We start from the raw sequence: 14,182 nt of genomic DNA, 5'->3' as shown, positions 1-14,182 counted from the left end.
CGTGATTGACGCGTGCGCGTGACTCGGGAAAAAGACCATCGACGCGTACGCGTGACATGTGCCACGTGCAGAAAATGCAGAAAAACGCTGGGGGCGATTTCTGGGCTGTTTTGACCCAGTTTTCAGCCCAGAAAACACAGATTAGAAGCTGCAGAATGGACAAAACAAGTGGTCCCCATCCATCAATTGAAGACTTGATGATTGTTATAATTAATTTTGATTTAAATTCAAATTTGAATTTGAAAATAGGAAAAGATATTATCTTAATTTTAAAAATTAGATTTTAAATTAATTAGGATTAGTTATAAAAAGGGAGACTTCTTTTCTATTGAGAGGTTCCATTAGGGGGATTCCATTAGGGAATTCTATACAAATTTACATTCTACATTCCATGAGCAACTAAACCTCCACTGTTAAGGTTAAAAGCTCTGTCTATTGTATGGATTGATTCATTTGCTCTTTCTAATTTAATTTATATTTTGATTTATATTTCAATAATTATTTTTGTTCTTTATTTTATGAATTTGGGTGGAACGGAAGTATGACCCTCTTTCTATTTGAGTTCTTGTAAAACTTGGAAAAGCTCTTTACTTGAACAACAGCTTGAAAATATATTATCCTGAATTTCTAATTGTTTGTATTTAATGGGATACGTGACATATAATCCCCTTATTTTTGGATAATTAGGATTCTTGTGGCATATAAATTGGAATTTGATCATCACCTTCTAATTGGATTTAATTGACCAAGGAATTGGCAGTTAATGAATTTTAGAGGAGACTAGGAAGGTCTAAGAAATTAGGGTCTAGTCACATATAGTTTGCCATGAATTAAATCATACATGATTAAAATAGTTGATAAGAAAAGTCAATCCGGAAAATAGACAACTCCGAAGCCTTAACTGTTTTCTCCATATTTTATTCCCAACTTATCTATTTGTCCATCCTTTTGATATTCTGAGTTCGAACTTAAACCTTTTGAACATCTCAAAACCATTTTCTGCTTGCCTAACTAAGCCAATTAATCAATCATTGTTGCTTGATCCATCAATCCTTGTGGGATCGACCCTTACTCACGTAAGGTATTACTTGGTACGACCTGGTGTACTTGCCGGTTAGTTTGTGGGTTATAAATTACTGCATCACATGTCCAAAAGATGCCTACCCTCTACCATGTATTGACAAGCTCGTAGATAATGCATCAGGTTTCAAAAGCTTAAGCTTCATGGATACATACTTTGGTTACAACCAGATCCTCATGCATCCAGAAGACCAAAGCAAGACAGCCTTTATAACTGAACATGGAAATTTTTGTTATAGAGTAATGTCATTTGGTCTAAAAAATGCAGGTGCAATATACCAACAACTAATGGACAAGGTATTCCACCATTAGATAGGTCGGAATATGGAAATTTATGTGGACGATATGGTTGCCAAGACCATACCAGGAAGATCCCACTGTGAAGACCTCAGGGAAATACTTAGGCAGATCTGAGCATACAACATGAGACTCAATCCAGAGAAATGTGCCTTTGGGGTACAAGGAGGCAAGTTTCTCAGATTTATGTTGACTTCACGGGGGATTGAAGCAAACCCTGAAAAATGTGACGCAATATTTAGCATGGCGAGCCCGAAAAAAATGAAAGAGGTACAACAATTAGCAGGAAGAATAGCTGCCCTGTCACGGTTCTTGCTAGCGGTATCGAGCCGATCATACCACTTTTTCCAGACGATATCAAGGAATAAGAAATTCGAGTGGACAAAAGAATGCAAGACGGCATTCGCGGAGCTCAAAACCATCTTATCATCGCCACTAGTGTTACAAAGACCAGAAGTCGGTAAACCTTTATACTTGTATTTATCTGCTTCAAATTATTCTATAAGCTTGGCTCTTGTCACTGAGACAGGAAAAATACAAAAGCCAGTATACTTCGTCAGCAGAGTCATGCAACCAACAGAACAAAGGTATCCGAGAATAAAACACCCGGCCTTAACACTAGTGACAACAACAAGAAGACTCCGGCACTACTTTCAGAGCCACACAATAATTGTAAGGACAAATCAACCATTAAGACAAATATTAACAAAACCAGATCTGGCAGGACGGTTGACCAAATGGTCCATTGAACTTTCTGAGTTCGATATCCAGTTTCAACCCAGGCCGACTCTGAAGTCACAAATCCTAGCAGACTTTGTTTCTGAGCTCACACCTAGCGAGCACCACTACAACAAGACCTAGGAATTACACGTTGATGGGGAATCAAGTCGAGAAGGAAGCGGGGCCGGGATAGTCCTGAAAGAGGGAGACACAGTGATGGCTGAACAATCCCTCCAATGCCATTTCTCGGCAAGCAACAACTATGCCGAGTACGAGGCGCTCCTAGCAGGACTCAAGCTCGCACTCAGCCTCCAAGTACAGAGCCTAACAGTACATTGTGATTCCCTCTTGGTGGTTCAACAAATCCGAGAATTTCAGGTAAAAGATTCTTTGCTAGAGCGATATTGGTTCATAGCAAAGGATCTCATTTCAAAATTCGACACATTCATCATATTACATGTGCATAGAGAGAAGAACATTAGAGCAGACATATTATCTAAACTTGCTGCTACTAGGGCGGATACACAAATATCGACATTATCACAACTTACATTAGAAAATCCTAGCATCGAACTATTATCCATAACAAGCATTAACCATCGCCGCGACTGGAGAACACCTTTTCTTGAATACATTAATGCAGGAGTTGTCACGACCCACAATGAGCCATGACTGGCGCTCAGGAAAATAGTTTTCTAGCAAGCCAAACAGATTTGAATATAAGATAAATAAGAAGGTTACAAATATTTTTAATAAATTTACAATTTCTAGAATCAATAATTTCATATTTTCAACAAAAATAAATAAATAAATAAATATAGATGGATCCTGCCTGTGATATATGGAGCAGATGATGTCTAAGAATTCAACATAGAATAGATACCCATTGCAGATCATTTCTCTTGAATAGAAAGACTCACATAATCATACATTTATTCCTGAAAAAATATTTTTAGAAAAAGGGATGAGTTTTGCAACTCAGTGACTAGACAATACATCTATAATTCACATGAGACCATATAAACATTATTATCAAAATAATTTTAATTAGGAAATAATAATAATAATAATAATAATAATAATAATAATAATAATAATAATAATAATAATAATAATAATAATAATAATAATAATAATAATAATAATAATAATAATAATAATAATAATAATAATAATAATAATAATAATAATAATAATAATAATAATAATAATAATAATAATAATAATAATAATAATAATAATAATAATAATAATAATAATAATAAATAATAATAATAATAATAATAATAATAATAATAATCAAATCAAAAGTTCACACTTGGGTGGCTCTACCTCTAAGGGTAGCCCCTTCCTCTTGTGTGTCCTAACAGAATAACAGATCTAACGTGTGGCCTACACGTTAGGCTAGCAACACCCCTGCTAGCTGGAGTCTGAGTTAGATGCATCTAAGTTAACGTCATAACCGCCGTTAACTACGGTTTTCTAATACGAGCCTCCCAAACCAATTCAAAACATATAATTTCAAATACAACAAATTCTTGATCTTTCAAATATATAAGATATCGAATCAAATCAAATCATATTATACTTTTTCATCAGAAATCTTTCCAATCATAAGAAATTTCAAACATATTTCACAATCTTTAAAGTGAGTACTAACAAATACTTCAACGCTTCAAAAATAGATTTTAATATGAATAAGTGGGTGAAGGATTGAATAAATCACTCAAACCAAGCATAAAATATATCACAAAATATGGGTTTATCAACCTCCCCACACTTAAACAATAGCATGTCCTCATGCTAAATCCAAGATAAAGAGTAAGGTAAGGTTAGAGTGGTGGAATCTCATGCAATGCAATCTATTCTAAATGCAACTATCTAAATGAGTCATGCAATTCTAGTTTTATTCACTCATATATAAAGCTTACATGTAGTTAAATCAATTCACATTCTCAAGGAATCATATACACATAGCCAACCGTAGATAATGTTAAAGCACTTTTACACTTGAGATGGGAAGAAAAAATATTTTATAAACTTGCAGGACAATTAACAAATTAAGCAGAGATATATGTTGATGAGCTATTGAACCCTCACTGAATTTTGTGTTTACTCTCTAGTCACTCAGTGTTTATTGGGTTAATCACTCCATTCTTCTTTTTATCCTTACTTTCTATAACTTTGTTCTTCATCTAACCAATCAACAATTATAAAATATAGACATACAAAAATCATGAGGTCTTTTCAAGGTTGTAATGGGGCCAAGGTAAAGGTAAGGGTATATGTATAAGGCTAAGTGAGCTAATTAAGTGAATCCTTGATTAGTCTAAGATCTCACCTAACATACATATTTTATAAAGCAAGGCTTCTTTACCTATTTTCCCATATTTCTCACTTTTTATGTTACATGCTCATGTTGTAATTTTATCCCATGTGCATCGCTTTGTGCATTTGGGGAATTCTTTTTTTTGTATCCCCTTTATTCAAATACTGAATTATTTATTTATTTATTTTAAATGCACATGGTGATTAATTATTTTAATTTCATATGAGCATGCTTCCCAAAACATTTTTATTCTTTTCAACTTCTCTACCTTTGTTTCTATCATCCATGTTCCCATAAAGTTTCTCCACACTTAAATAATTATACAATTTCTATCTTAAGCTAACCAAGGATTCAACTTGGGATTTTTAATTTATTTTTCTACTTAAGGCTAGTAATGTAGTTATAGAACAAGAGGGGATTAAAAGGCTCAAGGGGGCTAACAAGGATGGCATAAAAGGTAGGCTTTATTTGGGATAAGTAAGTTTTTTTAAAAAAATGGCCTCAATCCTATCTTGGTATGTATCTATATTCTATAACAGGACATATAGATTAAAACAAAGTAAAGAACACCAGAATAAAAAAGAAGGGTGGAACACACAGGAGTAAAATATTATGGTTTAAATGTAACCATACACTTAAGCTCAAAACTCACAGGTTGTATGTTCTCAAACTCATAAATCATATATCACTTAAGTATGTCATGCAAGTAGAAATCAAGAGTTCCCATTATACTCAATGTAAAATATATGTTGGATGGCTTTAAAATTTTAGTGTTCCTCCTTGATGAAATATTGTTTACTAACTAACATGTAATACTATATATACAAGGTGTGTGGATTGTTTATGTTGAGGTCTCTAGCTCCTTTTTATTTTTAATCAAGTCAACTATCATATACTAAAAAGGGTAAACTATACTAATTAATCCACTTAAAATAAAACTAGTAAACTAATGTGCAAATCAAGCTAGAATATCCAAAATAGTATACATATAGCTCAAAGTGCAAAATGCAAAAAGTACAATAAAAAGCAAAAAAAAAAAAAAAAAAGAGAAAAATATGCAAAAATACAAAAAATGAACAAAATAAGAGAGAGTTTGTAGTGGTTCACCCAAATAGAAATATGCCAGAGATGGCAACCTCCCCACACTTAAATAATAGCATCGTCCTCGATGCTCACTCAAACTGGGTGTGAAGGGGTGTCATCACTGGAAGGGTGGATAGCTGGAGTCTCTGTGGTGGTGGTTTGAGGATCTGTCTGCTGCAGAGGAGGTGTTGACTGAATGGAGATCTCGGGATCTACAGCCAGGATCTGATGTGGGACCTCCTGCTGTGGGGCAGCCTGCTCTGTGCCTGCCTGAGCAGTCGCTCTCTGTGGATGGGTCTCCTCCTCGTGCTCATCCGCCTCCTCCTCAGATGGCTCTGATGGTGTGTCAGGCTCGGAGGGGATGTCGCCACTAGATCGAATCAAAAGCTTCAGGTGCTCATAGCGTCGCCGGCTGCGACGCTCAGATCTCTCATACCGGCGCCGGTTGCGGCGCTCCATTCTGTCTAGCTGCTGAAACAGGCGGTGCACTAGGTGATAAACTGGCTCTGAGGCAGGTGGAGGTGCAGTAGTAGTAGCAGGGGTAGCTGGAGTAGCTGTGGAGGAAGAAGGACCAGTAGATGGTGTGGCTATATCACCGGAAGATGAGAGGAATGGAGGTCTGTAGCCCAAAGCTAAAAAATTCCTGCTGTGAGGAATAATCTTCTTGCACTCAGCAGCAGGTGGCCTCTCATCGGCATCCTCCCAAGGCACGTCAGCTCGACGGCCGAGCTGGGTAATCAGATATGGAAAGGGGAGAGTGCCTCGGACGTGGACCCTGGCCATGTAGGACCGGATAAAGCGTGGCAGGTACAGGTCCTTACCCTCCATCACACACCAAAAGAGGGTGATCATAGCGGCTGGTATCTCTGTCTCATGGGTACTTGGCATAATATAGTTGCTCAAGATCTGATGCCATAGCCGAGCCTCATCATTTAAGTAAATCCACTTGATTCCCTTAGGCATGGTGGTATCCTGACCCATTTCCCACGGAACAGTCGGGTCAAGGGCTATCCTTGCTTTGACAGCATCCCAGTCAAACTTCATGAAACGCATGTCCTCCTCAACCTTTTTGTAACCATCAGGCTGATCGGACTTGGGTGGGAGCTACAGAATGTCCTCAATGGCCTCTTCAGTGACCAGTATCTGCTTTCCTCTTAGGTTCACTGCATCTAGGGAAGTTTTGAAGTAATTGTAGTAAAATTTCCTAACCCAAGATGCATTGACCTCTACCAGGTTTCTCTCCAGGAAGAACCGGCCTCTTTCTTTGATCTGATCAGAGGTATATTGCTGGAGTTCTTTTGGGATTTTCAGAGTCCGCTCTAAGTACAGGTTCCTGGAGGTTGCAAACGCCGGATATTTTAAATCGCAGTACTGGTTTGCAAACTTGATGGGATCAGTAGCAGGGAGTAGCTGGTCAGCCTTCTCCTGGGTGGTAAAGTGTTTTTCCCGCCAGGAGGCATCATGCATAAGATCTACGATAGACATAGAAGAATCTCCTCTTTTACGTTTGCCAGTGGTAGCCTTTCCTTTTCCCTTTCTCTGGGAATCAGACATCCTGAAAAATGGAAAACCAGGATATAATAAAAATAGGAAAAACGGGTAGGCAAATAACAAAATAAGCACATAGTGGCAAAGGAGCAGCAGAGTAATGAAAATGAGTCAAATAAATGTGCATTAAGGATTACATAAGAGTGAAAAGTCCTAAAAGAAAAGTCACAATCCAAAATGTATTAGAAGTCATGTTAATTAGAAAAATTATCAGTATGCCATGGTTAGAAGGTTAAAAGAAAGTGAAAAACCAGAAGAGATGTGTTAAAATGTGAGTTTGGTTAGAATTGAAAAAGAGTTCAAGAAATTAGAATTAGTGAGTTAGTGAAAAATGGGTTAAGGTAAGTGGCATAAGGATAAGTTTCTAAGTAACAAACATTCATAATTAGAAGCCATAAGTAACTCATAACCAAACAAGGAAAACAGGTAGATGATGATTTAAATAGATATAGAAATAGCAAAAATCGGAATCAAACATCAAAAATGCAATTTATGAACCATGAGATCGAAGAGAATAAGAATGCGTGCCCGGGCATTCATGGATTGGTTTGGTGAAATCTAATGAAAGTATAGTTGAAAATGCCAAAACCAAGACATGAATGGAAACATTTCACAAAAAATTGGGCAGCATTTTGGCTAAAATTGAACTGTCCCAAAGAATAAACAGTAACAAAATAGGTCATATGAATAAAAAATAAAGCTGCAAATACATATAAGGAGTATGAACATGAAAAAGGCAATGTAAAAAGCAGCATGAAACAAGAAAGCACAGCATATGAACAATAGCAACATCATAGAAACAACAGAATTGCGAAAATCATAAAGCAAGAAACACGAACAGCGCAATTATCAGGCCTAAATCCACTAACCACATCCTAGACTACCTAACAACCTAGAATCCACAACAACATGCATATCTAACTAGCCTAAATATGAACAAAAACAGAAAAATATGAAGTAACTATGAATGGTAAAAGGGTGACGTTTTGCGGAACCTGGTAGGCTAATGAAGGAGATTGGGGCAGAGAGGCGGCTGGGGGTGGCGGTGACGGCGGCTGTCGCGGCAGAGGAGGGAGACACGGCGGCGATGGCGACTGTTCGGGGCAGAGGGGGGTTCGGTAAGGTAATGGGGGTATGGGGGAAGGGTTGGGACGGGGGTTGAGGGTGGTGGTGGTTGGAGGTGGCGCGGATGGTAGCGGCGATCGCGGAGGGGGCAGAGGCGGTGGAGGGAGAAGAGGAGAGAGGAGAAGAAGAAAGAGGGGGAAGGAGGAAGGGGGTCGGCGTGGCGGTTGGGTCTGGGTGGTCGTCGGGGGCGGGGTTGGCCGATGGTGGTGGCTAGGTGGTGATTGGGTGGTGTAGAAGAAGAAAGGGAGGAGAGGGTTTCGGGAGGGGCGGCGCAACTGATAGGATTCGCATGACAGGAGGGTTATAAATTTTAATCCACGCGATTGCGTGGATCACGCGGTCGCGTGGATCACGCGGTCGCGTGGCTGGGGTGAAATGGGGCTGACGCAATCGCATGGCTGACGCGTTCGCATGGGATTGGTAAATAGCGAATGGCGCGATCACGTAGGCGAGGCGATCGCGTCACTGGAGATTGTGCGAAACGCACAATTCCAGCGTCGCTTCAGCGCAACTCTCTGTCTCCTTTGGGGTGGTGTGCTATCCGCGCGAGGCGATCAGGTCGCTTACGCTGTCGCGTCGCTTACGCTGTCGCGTGGGATTAATGTTTGTGCGTGTGACGCGATCGCGTCAGGGACGCGACCGCGTGGTTCATTTTGTGCGAAACGCACAATGGCCACACGATTCCAGCCCAACTTTCTGGGCATTGGATCTTTACGCCGATTTCCAGGTCACGCGACCGCGTGGATGATGCAGACGTGTGGAAGGTGTTCTGTCGCAACTGACGCGATCGCATGATCGATGCGGTCGCGTCGCACACCCCTTTTTTTTTTTGAATAAGATGGAAATGCAGATGCAATGAATGTTATGCAAAATTCCAGGTTCAATCAAAGCTAAAAAACAAACAAGATAGACAAAAATGAAAACTGAAAAAGGGACGATCGTACCATGGTGGGTTGTCTCCCACCTAGCACTTTTAGTTAAAGTCCTTAAGTTGGACATTGGATGAGCTTCCTGTTATGGTGGCTTGTGCTTGAATTCGTCCAGAAATCTCCACCAGTATTTGGAATGTCAATAGCCTCCGGGGTCCCAAACTAGGCATGTAAAGCTTCTGAGTAGCTTCAAACAGATTCTCAGGGTCCCGGGGTGACGAATGTCGGAATATACTCCAGGATCCCAAACTTTTCTTCTACACCCGTCCTTGTCTTGATCTGTATTTTTCCAGTCGGGTGATAAGTAATCTGAATTCTCACTGCAGTAATCAAACAGCTTCCGAGATCCTTTAAATTGAGCTTGACACCAATTTCTGCACCTCAATTTGAAGTGCGAAACCTCATTGGATCTTGCATACCAGCGTTGAGTGCGAGTCATTTCCCTTTTTCTCTTAAAGCCGCAAAGAGCTCTAAGCTGACCATCTGTTTCAAGTAAACCATATTCAAGTGGAAAAGTAAAGATAAAAGCTAAGGATTTTACCCACTTGAAGTCTGTATTGGGTGGTAATGGCCTTGGGACAAGCGTTTCTAGTGGTTCTGCAAGATGTACTCCCTTGTGGTCTTCAGTGAATTCCTCCACTTCCTTGAAAATTTCTTCCATGTCAACCATGTCTTGATCAGAGTCTTCAAATTCTCCCTCATCATCGCTCAAGTCATATTTTGGAGGTCGAGAGAAATCTACCTCAGCATTATCTTCATATTCACTCGGGGAAGATTCTTCTGTCTCAAAGAGTTCACTTGCGGGTGCAAGTTCATCACTAAGAGGACTTGACTTGTGATCATCATCATCAAGGAAACATGTGTCTTGAGTTACTACGTCCAGTTCTTCATAAGATATCTGCATTGGAGGTTGTGCAACATCCTCTTTAGCGTCAGTTGTAACATCCTTGACGGAGTTCTCCACAACTCTGGATTCAGGTGGCGGTTCGGCATCTCCTAAATCTTCAACCAACTCTTCTTCTTTTACAATGACAGCTTCTTCTATTTGTTCCAGTACGAAGTTATGCTCTATGCTGTCTACTGGAGTTTCTTGTGTCTTCTTCACAATACATTCTTCATTAGATTCTCCACATGAAGCCATGGGGGTCTGTTGAGTGGCTGAACGTCTGGAAGATAGTTGATTTATTGCTTGCTCCAGTTGATGAAGGGTTGCATTGAATTGGTTTACTGATTCGTAGAAGCAAACCTGTGATTCTTGGCTTGATGGATATGAACATGGTTTGTAGGAGAGTGGTGGTTCTTGGGAGTAATTGGATTGGCGTTGGGGTGGATAAGGATCATATGGTAGTGAATGGTAAAAAGAAGCTTGTGAGTATGGTGGTTCGAAGTTATGTCGAGAGGATGGTCTCTGAGCATAGGATGGGGCTTGTTGGTAGTTACAAGGTGGTCCATCAAATCTATCAGTTGGGTATGCATTGCAGAATGGTCTTTGTCCATGATATCTAGGATGATGTTGTTGCCTAAAGGGTTGATTGGATCCTTGTGGCTCCGTCCATCTTTGATTGCTTAGACCTTGATGCATAGTCCTGCTATAGCTTCCATTCCATGCAACAAAATTGGAACCAAGCTCAAAGCGAGAGGGGTGAGAATTCATAATAGCTGTCAGAAATAAGAGGGAAGAGAGAAAGCAAATAAGCAAGTAAAAGAAAAAAAATATATATATATTGAAAAATATTTACAATAACCAATAATAAGGCACACGTTTGCAATTCCCCGGCAACGGCGCCATTTTGACGTCAGGATTTTTGCTAGTAAAGAATTTTATAAAATTAGTCGCGTTGTAGATATAGATTCTAAACCAACAGAAATCCTTTCGTGCAAACGTTTTGGTTGTCACAAGTAACAAACCCCTAAATAAATTGATAACCGAAATATTTAAACCTCGGGTCGTCTTCTCAAGGAATTGCAGGGAAGTATGTTCTTATTATTGGTTATGGAGATTGTAAATTTGGGGTTTCAAGAATGAGGAGTGAATATGGCAATTAATTTAAATGTCAATCAAAATAAATAAATACTGTAAAGCAAACTTTTGGCAAGGTATGAGAAATTGGAAGTCCAGACTTAGTTATTCTTATCAATAATAATGAAAGTTGAATCTTAATTCCACTTAGTTAATCCTTGCTAAAGCAAAGGAAAGTCAAGGGACTAATTAGTTTGACCTTCGAATCCTATTTATTTCTTAAGAAAAGATTGGGATTATTGAGGTTCAGTTCAATTAGCAAAGATAACAGTTATCAATTATGTTGAGCTAAGATAACTCCTGAGTTACTGATTTCTTAACCATGACCAAAAGGAAGGAAATTAAATCTACTGGAATAAAAATGTCTTCAGATTGGGAATGATTAATAACATGAGTAAAAGAGAGCAATATTGAACTGAAATATCTCAAGTAACATTAAATAAGAAATCATAACATGAATGTAGCATAAGTCAAATAGGCAACATAACTAATACAAGCAAGCATTAATGGTATCTAAAAATAAGAGATAACTGTCAATTAAAAGAACATTGAACCTGGTAAAAAGATAATCCTTGAAGCAAATAAAATCCTAAATCTAAATCCTAATCCTAAAGAGAGAGAGGAGAGAACCTCTCTCAAAACTAAATCTAAATCATGGAAAGTAACTAAAAAATTGCCAGCCTTCTTCGAATGAATGCATTCCCCCACTTCATAACCTCTGGTCTATGCCTTCTGGACTTGGATTTGGGCCAAAAAGGGCTTCAGAATTTTCTATGAACGTTTTCTGCAATTTCTGGTGCGTGACCTCTGTCACGCGTCCGCGTGGGTCACGCGGTCGCGTCAATTGGAGTTTTCCTTGTCGCGCGGTCGCGTCAGTCATGCGGCCGCGTCGTCCATGCGGCCGCGTCGCTGCCAGTTTCTCCAAAACTCCGTTTTACGCTTTCCTTCCATTTTTGTATGTTTCCTTTTCCATCCTTTAAGTCATTCCTGCCTTAGAAGATCTGAAACTACTCAACACACTAATTACAGCATCGAATGGAAATGAAGGTAATTAAAATAATTAATTCTAAAGCATAGGAAACATGTTTTTCACATACATCACATAATAAGGAAGGGAAAGTAAAACCATGCAATTAATATGAATAAGTGGGTGAAGGATTGAATAAATCACTCAAACCAAGCACAAAATATATCACAAAATATGGGTTTATCAACCTTACACGTAGGGACCAATTCCATTAAGCTCGCCTACCATTTCCATACAACGCCAGACGAGCTTGGGGGCTATGACGTGTACCCCATAATACTCGGAAACAAGATCAAAATCGAAACCGACCATAAAATTCGGAAATAAGCAATCAGAGCTGAAACCGAAAACCTGACCAACACTGTTCACAAGTCAAACACTATCTCCTGGCCGTTATCCACAACAACAGAACTCACTACCTAAGCCAACAATATCGGAACAAACAAACAGAAGAGAGCACCTCACTCATCTATAAAACCACACCAAATAGCCCAGGAGAAAACTGGTCACAGAGCATACTCTAATTTATTTCTCTTACTCTCTCATAACTCACATTCTTACTTGAGCGTCGGAGTGCTTTTTGCAAGTGCTCCCGCCACCGTGTTTTATACCGCCGAGGCCTACCATTACTCTCCTGGCACGACATATAGATCTCTCCGGAGCCGAGCAGTCGAAGAAGGAGCTGTATACCTCGGCTAAACAGGAATGGAACAGAAGTCAACTACAACAAACAATAGTTGAAGTGAACCCATGAGATAGAGTTATACAATTTGTCAACTCACTCATTACAAACCTATCATGTCGTTGTTTCTACTTTCTACTAGTTCAATTGAATGAACAAGCTCTTCATTTGATTTTTTCTTTCATTGAAATAAATATTCTATCTATCTGATACTTATCATCATGCGATTTTGCCCTGCTGCTATGCTAAGTGTTGTTAAAAATTAAATGAAAGTAATACTCTAAATAGATTTCTAAAAAATTCACGATCCGACAATTTATTTTAAAAAAAAATTGACTACTAGAATTTGAGGCCTGACTTTTCATTATATACCAAATACATTCTCAGTCCAGTTTGAATCGGTTAAGGCTGATAACGACATTTTATGTGTCTGTTATAAATAGCTAACGTGTCTGATAAAGTGAGATGTATCATACGTAGGACAGTTTGGTCTTTGGCCATTTCAAAGTGGATAAATTAGTCCCTAGAGTAGCCAACACTCCATCATTGCATCATCTTCCTCCTCTTCTCCTCCTTATTAATCTCCCTCGTCTGGCTCAACATCTTTTCCATTCTCTGCACTTCCAGCAGCACCTTGACATCGCCACCATGGCATGCATCTACCTCAACTTCTCCTTCCTGGACCTCGTAACAAACTCATTCCTCCATCCAATCCATATTTACTTTCGCGCGCAGGGCATCACCTACCTTCTCATACAAGCCTCCCTCATTTACAACCTCCTCTACCTCTCTTTCAATTACATCCTCGTCACGTGTCTCTGCCTCATTGTTTCCGCTGCTTTTAACCTCTCCATCTTCCTCTCCCTCATCGGACGTGTCTGGCTCTCCGATCTCCACCATTCCACGTGCTCATCCAACCCACTTCGTTCATCTACGTGTTCCCTTCCTCTCTTAGGGTTCGTGGTCTCCACTCGGGTGGGAAATGAGCTTGGCACCAACCGCCCCTTCAGGGCTAAGCTCTCTATAGTGGTTTTTGTCTTTCTCGCCGTTATGATGAGTTTTTGGTTGAAGGAGTTGGTCCCCTATTAAAACGTTGTCGTTTTGCTTTTTTGGCTTCCAAACTAGAGATTAATTTGTGCACTTCAAAACGACATCGTTCTGTTCTCATATGATACGACGTGGTTTTGTTTACGTGGCCAGGGACCAAATTGTCCTGCGGATGACACGTCAGCTAGTCAAATGGCCTATAGGACGTCGTCAGTAGTCTTAACCGTTTTAAATTGGGTTGAAAATGTATCTGGCATATCATGAAAAAGGTCAGGCCCAAAATTCTAGTTAAATT

General features: G+C 39.5%; 1 pseudogene; it reads right to left on the bottom strand.

Annotated features, from left to right (window-relative positions):
* Window positions 1-8,060: 8,060 nt before the first annotated feature.
* On the bottom strand, window positions 8,061-10,693 carry LOC148570290 (uncharacterized; annotated as a pseudogene).
* Window positions 10,694-14,182: the final 3,489 nt, after the last annotated feature.

Source organism: Arachis ipaensis, chromosome B3, assembly GCF_059453495.1.
Source record: "Arachis ipaensis isolate K30076 ecotype BB chromosome B3, ASM5945349v1, whole genome shotgun sequence".
Taxonomy (NCBI): Eukaryota; Viridiplantae; Streptophyta; class Magnoliopsida; order Fabales; family Fabaceae; genus Arachis; species Arachis ipaensis.
The sequence above is the reverse complement of the archived record's forward strand: the minus strand, read 5'-3'. Positions and strand labels throughout refer to the sequence as shown.